We start from the raw sequence: 8,793 nt of genomic DNA, 5'->3' as shown, positions 1-8,793 counted from the left end.
TAAGTGCCCATATGTAATGAGTAAAATGGTCAGTGACCACTAGGAAGTGGAAGTCCATTCGACTGTAAACTCCTTGAGGACAGGCATGATCTTTCACTTTTTTTTGTATCCCAAGAACTTTGTACAGTGCCTGACACATGGTAGGCACTTACTGAGTCATGCTGCTGTCATCTATTTTCAGGGATGAAAAGTCCACGCACACGAGCTCTGAAGATTTGCAGGCACTGAAACCCTCCAAATATGCAGCAAAAGTTGGCAGTACTTTCCTTTGAATACATTGGATATGTCAATCGCTTCTTGTATGTATTCACTGTCATGTGGGTCCGTAAAATCTATTTCTTACCAGCTCAACTGTCCTTCCTTGGCCCAAATATTCAAAGACCTACAATGGTCTTATAAAGAATTGCCTTGGATAGCACCAACTGCTTCCTGGTATTGAGTCGGAGGTCAGATCCAGTTTGGTGCAGCCTTACTTTGCACAGTTCCAACTTCTTCCATTATTTCAATAATAAAGGTGACCTTGAGGGAAGGAAACTTGTGTTTCTATTCTTATCTTGTATCACTTCTCGTAGTCACTCATCAAACATTTGCTCTCTCTGTCAGTCATTCAAGGACAATTGAGACAAAGGAATGAAGAAAAGTTTATTAATATGGTCCTCTCCTGTTCTTCCCCAATTCTGGTAGAAGTACAGAATACTTATCTGTATTTCTTTTTGATTATGGTCTAGCTTCCTGAGTATCAAAGATAGCCTTCTCCCCTGCCAAGGGTAGCTTCAATGTCATATGACATGGGATAGAGTATCTGCGTCTACTTCAGACTTCCTTGGCTAATTATTGTTGTGCGGTTGTTTAGTCATATCTGACTCTTTGCGACCCCTTAGACCATTGCTCATGGGGTTTTCTTGGCAAAGACACTGGAGTGGTTTAAGTGGATTAAGACAAGCAGAGATTAAGTAATTTATCCAGGGTCATATGTCTAGTAAGTATCTGAGGCCAGATTTGAATTCAGGTCTTCCTGACTCCCAATGGCACTGAGCCACCTGGTTGCCTAGGCTTGTAGTGTATATTTAGTCCATAGTTGCCTGGTGCTAAAAAAAGATTAGCCGGGGGCAGGGAGGGATGTGGCCAGAGGTGATTTCCTGAGTTCCTGCTACTGGGAGGTGGCTTCCTTATCTGAGGGTCTTCGGAAAGAGAGTTGTATATTATTGCATTTTATTCTTGAATTGTGTGCTTTTAATGATTAATTAATAAAGCAATTTAAAATCTGAGTTTATTTTTCATGAGTGTCTGATGTATTAAAAAACAGAAACCTACATAAAATCTTGAACCTTTGGGATGGATCCAAATTTAGGCTTAGCCTACCACAAGTGCACTACACAAAAGACTTGTTTGTTTCATCGTCCATGACATGTTGCCTTAGTGTGGATATACCCCAAGACGCTTCCCTCTTCTCTTCTTATACCCTCTCATTTGCTGACCTCATCAGCTTCCATGGACTTAATTATCATCACCCTAAAGATGACTCCCAGATCTAAGTCTCTTTCCTGAGTCACAGTCCCACATTCCCAAATGCCCACTCCATATTGCAAACTGCCTATCCTATAGATATCTCAAACTCAACACATTCAAGACAGAATTCATTATCTTTTCCTCAAAACATATCCTCTCTGCACTTCCCTCTTTCGTGAAGGCACCGCCATCCTCACAGGATTACAACAGTGGCATTACTTTTGATTCATCACCCTCTCTTTCTTCACACGTCCAACTAGTTACCAAATCTTGTTGTTTCTAAAACAACAAGTTCCAAAACATTCCTCTCTTATATCTCCCTCTCTCCACTCACACAGCCACCACCCCAGTCAGGCCCTCATCACCTCTTACTTGGACTATTACAATAGCCTTCTAATTGACTTCCTTGTTCCACTCTCTGCTCTTTCTGATCCACCCTCCCTGGAGTTGCCAAAGTGGTTTTCCTTAACTCTAGGTCTGGTCGTGTCAAACCTATATTCAGTACACGCCGTGGCTTCCTTGTGCCTGTAGGATAAAATATAAATGCCACTGTCATTTAAAGTCCTTAACAACCTGACACCAATTTATCCTTCTAGACTCCATACACATGACTTTCCTTCTTATATTCCACAGGGCAGCCAAACTGACTTTCCTGCTGTTGATCCCACATAACCCTCACTCTCCTGTCTCTGTGGCTTTGTATAGACCATTCCCATTGGCTGGAATGAACACCTCTTCTCACCTCAGCTTCTTACAATTCCTTACTTCCTTCAAGACTCAGTTCAAGCGTACCCTTTATTTTATTTTTATTTTGAGACTGGATTTCCCTATTTCAGCCAGACCGCAAGTGCAGCAGTTACCCACATGCCTGATCCCACTATATGGAAGCTCTGGTTCCCACCTGGACTGGTGAGCAGACTGGTTTCCTCTACCCCCTTCTACCCCCTCCCCCCATGGGTTCACCATATTGATGATACATTTAATCTGGATACTCAATCAGTTAAGGTTCAGTTGTGACTACATCACTTTCTTTCTCAAAAAGTTTCATTGGTACCCTATTCATTCAGCGATAAAATTATCTCTCGTTTGGCGTTGAAAGCCCTTAACAATTTGTACTTTTTCCCCCAACTTCACATCACTTCCTCTCAGGCACTTTGCATTTCAGCTAATCTGGCTTGTTTGCTTTTCTCAGTATGTGATTTTCCATCTCTTTAGTCTTGGCCTTGGCCATGCCTTCTCTTCTTTTCCCTTCTTACTTCCTCCTTTTAGAATCCCTAACTCACTCAAGAGGCCTATTCTAGATGAGGCTTCCCATATTCCCCCCATTGGTGATATTCTCCTCATCTGAATAATACGTTGTATATACTTATGTTTATACAAAAAGCTCCCCCCCCAGATGTGTTGTTTTCTCCCAAGAAAATATGTTGAGGGCAGAGACTACCTCATTTTTTTTGTAATAGCAATTCTCTATCTCCCCCTCTCCCTGTGTGTTACATTTCCACCCTCCCCCCTTCCATCCCTCTTCAGTATCCTTGAGGGGGTCAAGAGGTGTCTAGTCTTTGTGACTGGCTCCAACCCCCATTTTTAGAACTCCAAGAACTCCAGTTTCATTTAACCCCTTAAGAGTCAGATTAGCTTTTCCAAAGGTATATTGACTTCAAAGGTATAACATATACAAACATTTTCCCCAATTATGTGTTAGAGACATAATCTCCCCTGTATTGCCTAAATATCTGAGAGGGAGAGGGGATAAGGCTCACAATTTGATTTAGTTTTTATATAACATTAATCAAGTACAAAGACCTTGTGTCTTGGGTTCGTGTCTTGGGACCCTGGCTTCTTAGGGCTTTCCCGATGGGCTGGTTACCACATGGAAAATCTGTGGCTTGAATTCCTGGGTCAGGGACTCTACTCCCTGCATTTAGAACTGCAAAGGACAAACAAAAAAGATGAAGACCACAAGCTGAATTCTCAGGGCCACAGAGCCCAAGGGGAAGGGGAAGGTGCCCTTAGGCCCTTCCTTTCTTGCTGCTTTATGCCATTCAAGAGAGAGTGACAAGGCCTTCCTCAGGTAGATTTAAAGACATGAACAATTCTGGCTTGGTAGCCAATGGAAAGAGGTTGTTCCCGCCCACTTTGCCCAGCAACACAGAACGTCTTCTCCCAGAAACAAGCTCTAGCTTTGTATTCCCAGAGCCTAAAACAGTGCCTGGCACCTACCACATCCTTAATAAATGCTTGTTGAATTGAATTGAGCTTCCAAATCTAAGTCTGGAATTTTCTGATTCCTTAGCTATTCAATGAAATTCAATGAATGTCCATCCTTGGTATAAGATAGTATATTTGGACTATCAGTGCTGATTAATTTGGAGTGGTTTTTTTGGCTGTTTTTCACTTGGCTTTTAAGATCTAGGACACCCTCAAAATCTGGCAAAATGGAAAGGGCATTAATATAGAGAAGGAAGACTTGAATTTTGGCTCTGTGTGGTTACGGGAAAGTCACTTTGCTCTTTTGAGCCTCAGTTTCCTCAACTGAAAAATGAGAAGTTTGGACTAGGTGATCTTCCCTTCTAGGTCTCTTCCTGTGTCCCCTTTGGTTTTGCTCATCGTACATTAGCCTTTTCTACTCAATGGGCCAAAAGTTTTGCAGAATAGATTGATTCATACCTCTCCTATTCTTCCACTTAAAGGTTTTGCTAAATTTCTCAAATCTCTTAGTAAAATAATACTTTGGAATAACTGAGAAATCTGAGTTCAGTATTGAAGTGATCCTAATCAGAACATCTCCCTCATATTTACAGACACGAGGAACATTCTCTCAGTATGGCTACACAGGTCTGTGGCTGGCGCCCCATGACATGGAGATAGTGACTTGAGTTGGTCAGTACTCAGTTAATTTATGAGAAGGCAATGAGCTGTTTCTCTCTGCACCTCAAGACATGATCACTGGAGGATGGTTTGGTGTTTTTGTTGATTCTCTGCCACTCCTGGGTTTGTATGACTTCCAAGATCATTGCCTCAGAGTTTGGATTTTCTTATTCCACCTCCTGATGTTTAGAGAACATTTGGTATCTTTTATTATTCCTTAGGGTTCCACAGTCCTGAGTTCTAACCAAGGTTTCAGGATGATTGAGAGACTGTGGTTTCACAGGAATGCCTTCTTATAATTTGAACTTGAGTTGTAAAGGAGTATTTGTCTCAGCTTTTAAGTGTTACAAGTGATATTTCTTTTCAAAGCCATCCATCTTCCTCAGGGCCAAAAACATAGCCACTAGCTGCTTTACATAATAGTGAGAAAGTTTCTATAGTTTCTCAAATCCTTTGCATTGGAGGGGAAGCAAGGAAGCCACCTAATGCAACCTCTAAGGATCACTTTTAATGACACATTGGATATGTGATCATTATGCTGCTAATTGAATATCTCTAATGAAGGGAAGGAGGCAACTAGGTGGCTCAGTGGATAGGACATTGGGCCTGGAGTCAGGAAGATCCGAGTTTAAATTTGTCCTCGGACAATTACTAGCTGTATGATCCTGGGCAAGTCACTTAACCTGTTTGCTTTAATCTACTGGAGAAGGAAATGGCAAACCACTCCAGTATCTTTGCCAAGAAACTCCATGAATAGTATCGGGTGTGCTGTGGTCCATGGGATCACAAAGAGTCAGACATGACTAACCAGCAACAACAAGGAAGGGAAATCTACCACCACCTGAGGCAATCTCTTCTCCTTCTGGATCACTCTGATTGTTGAGAAATTTTCCTTTACCTGGCACCAAAATCTGCTTCTCTTCTCTTTCTATCCATTGCTCCTCATTCTGTCTTTTGGGGCGAAGCAGGGTACATCCAGTCTGTCTTCTATTCTTTGAGGGTAGGGACTGTTTCATTTTTATCTCTGCATCTTCAGCACCTATTAAAGTGAATGGAATACAGTAGGTGCTAAATAAATGTTTGCTGATTGATTGATTCTGTAGGCTAATCCTTCAAATACTTCAAGCTAGTGATGGAGTTCCTCTAAGTCTTCCTTTCTGCAGGCTATATATCCCTCCTTTCTTCAGCAGATAATAGTAGATGGCATTTTTATAGAACTTTAAAGTTAGCAAACTGCTGTACTTTCTTCTCATCTGATCCTCATAAAATTCTCTGAGGTAGGTGCTATGATCATTCCCATTTTAAAGATGAGAAGACTGAGAATGAGAGATTTTAAGTGACTTGCCCAGGGTCATACAGCTTGTAAGTGTCTAGGGTGGGATATGAACTCGGGCCTTTTTGATGCCAAGTTCAGTGCTTTTACCCACCACACCTCTGTCTTCCATAAAGATCTTCAGGGCCCTTATCATCTAGATGGGCCTTCTGCTTGGCACTTTCTAGTTTGTTGATGTTTTTCATGAAGCAAATTTGGGAAATTCTCAATGTAACAGGCTGGTCCTTTCCCCCCTCTATTTTCAGTTTCCAAGAAAAAGGCATAAAGGCTAGGGCACAAGGGAAATCCCTGACCTCTCTGACAGTTCAACCTGGATTGAACAGTAAAGGGTCATGACATTCAGACAGACAAAGCATTTATTAAGTTCTTTCTGTGTGCCAGGTACTGTGCTAAATGCTGGGGATACGAATACAAGCAAGCCATGTGGTCTCTACCCTCAATGAACTTCCATTCTAATGAGGGAAGACCACATAAAGGGGAACTGGAAAAGGCAGGAAGTCTGAAGATGGGGAGAGGAAAGGGCACTGACACTGGGGCAAAGGTGCTGGAGAGGAGGTAGAGAAATCCAGAGTGAACTGAACTCCGAGAAAAGTTATCGTGGTTGGTGCGGTTCTAGGCTATCAATGCATCAATCCTAATAACAGGTTTCAGGGCAGAGCCATTTCTAAGGAGAGAAGGCTGATGTTGAGGAGGACGAAAAGTCCAAAGAGTGAATGAATCAAGCCAGAAGATCATGGGATCATGGGCTTAGGGCTGGAAGGAACTTTTAAAGCCATCCAACCTAATATCTTTATTTTATAGGTAAGGAAATTGAGGGCCAAAGAAGTTCAGTTACTTGCCCAGTGTTAATAGATAGTAATCGGCAGAGTTGGGATTCAAATCCAGGCCTTTATTAAATTAGGAATCAATAGCCCTGATCTTATTTTCCTTATGATAATCACTACTCTCGTTCCCACTTCAGCACGTTTCCTGATGCTTTTTGTTGTTCAGTCGTGTCTGACTCCATTTTTGGGTTTTCTTGGCAAAGATACCTGAGTGGTTTGCCATTTCCTTCTCTGGCTCACTTTATGTGTGAAGAAACTGAGCCAAACAGGGTTAAATGAATTGTCCAGGATTACACAGCTAGTAAGTGTCTAAGCCCAGATTTGAACTCATGAAGTGGAGTTTTCTTGACTTCAGGGTGCGCACTCTATCCACTGGGTCACCTAGCTGCTGATGCTATTCTGTGTCAATTGGAATTCCAGCCCTTTATGTACTCTGGATTGAGATTCTAAACTTCTGATTCTTTCTTCAAGACTCAGTTTCCATAACTCATTTTATTCATGAAGCTTTCCCTTACTAGTCTAACCCAGACTAATATCTCTCTCTTCTGAACTTTTCTATCACATTTGTTTGTAACACATTCTAACCCTTAGAATCATAGACTCAAGAGTGTGAAAGGGACCCAGGAGGTCATCTAGCTTAGCATCTAGTCTCTCTTTTAGAGTTCAATAGAAAGAGAATTATGATTGTACTTTTTTAGTTAGCTATCAAGGAGGAAAGGGAGTAAGAAACCTGATTAATAATTTCATTATAAAATGTGTCTTAATAGTGGTTTAATTTGTCCTTCCAGGGGTATTTACATTTGAAAACAGATCACTTATTAACTCAGAAGAATGAATCTCTAGTGACAGAATTTCAGTGACCGTGCCAGGTGGGTAGAAATGTTTTTGGCAATCTCTTTTTAGAGTCTCTAAAATCACATGTAGGCAAAGGCTGACTTTATATCTAAAGCTGTCCCTATCAACTCAACAATTTCTTTGAAAAAAATTTCAGATAACATTGTTTCCTACTGCTTTAACTTCCTATAGCTCAGTTTGATTTTGTGAATTTAGACTTGTCACATGAAACTCTAATTTGGGTAAGTGTTCCTGTGAAGAGTGAGTAAGTGTGTGTGTGTGTGTGTGTCTTTCAGCAATAGCTAGATGGCCTCATACTGTTGCTTTTGTATTAATAAAAATCTCTCATTTCATAAGGTAGCCCATTATACTTGCCAGGACAAGAGATCATAGAATCATCACTTTAGAGATAGAAAGATTTCAGAGGCCATCTAGTACAAACCTTTCATTGCGTGTAGATGTTAAGAATATTATTGATATACTGTATCAATGTTACCTTTAAGTATAATGGAATTCCTTTTGGCAGTTCTCTTAATTCTTTTTAATTTGCACTCAACTTTGTCAGATATCATGGCAATTCTAGATTTTCTTAGATACAACACAATGAATTTTAGTCCACCCTAATATCTTCTTAAATCTATGTATATCTTTTATTATTAGATATATTTCCTATGGCCACACATTGATGGACTGCATTTTAAAATCCATTTCTTAATACTTTTTCTTTTTATAAGAGAACTTGATTCATTTACATTTAAAGTTTTGCTTATTAGAGTTAACTTACCCTCTGCTATTGCTTATAAAGTTCTTCGTTTTGTCAGATAAAATGACAATATTTTTATTTCACTCATATTAATTATTGATCCTTTTCTAAACATTTTTATATATGCATATATAGTAAACAAAGTTCTTATGTTTTATACTATTAACTGTACATTTTGAGAAACTTTGAAAACACTGACTCTTATCTTGCTTAAGATAGATTCTAACAACCCAACTAGGAACTTGAAATATTACTCAACTAGATCACAAGTGTTGAACAAGATTTAATGATGTGTAAGTCTTCTGAATTCTTTCTGTATTTTCTCACTTTTTCTTTTTCCTGACAAGAGGAGCAACAGCTGGTAGCCGTGTTCTCCAGGTTGTCAGAGGACAACACAGACTGAGCTTCTCTCTTCCCCTCTCTTCATAGGAATGCTTATATGGCTTTGGTTTTAGAGTTATCGAATTTGTACCCTCAAGCTGTAGTGTTCATTTTTGATGGATTTGTATGTTGGTACTAAGTTAGAAATTCCTCAAAAGGTCTACATGTTTGCTAGACCTCATTACATGTTTTTTCTCCCTTCTCTTCTCTTCTCTTCTCTTCTCTTCTCTTCTCTTCTCTTCTCTTCTCTTCTCTTCTCTTCTCTTCTCTTCTCTTCTCTT

Source organism: Vombatus ursinus, unplaced genomic scaffold (genome assembly GCF_900497805.2).
Source record: "Vombatus ursinus unplaced genomic scaffold, bare-nosed wombat genome assembly UNPS02015404.1, whole genome shotgun sequence".
Lineage (NCBI taxonomy): Eukaryota > Metazoa > Chordata > Mammalia > Diprotodontia > Vombatidae > Vombatus > Vombatus ursinus.
The sequence above is the reverse complement of the archived record's forward strand: the minus strand, read 5'-3'. Positions refer to the sequence as shown.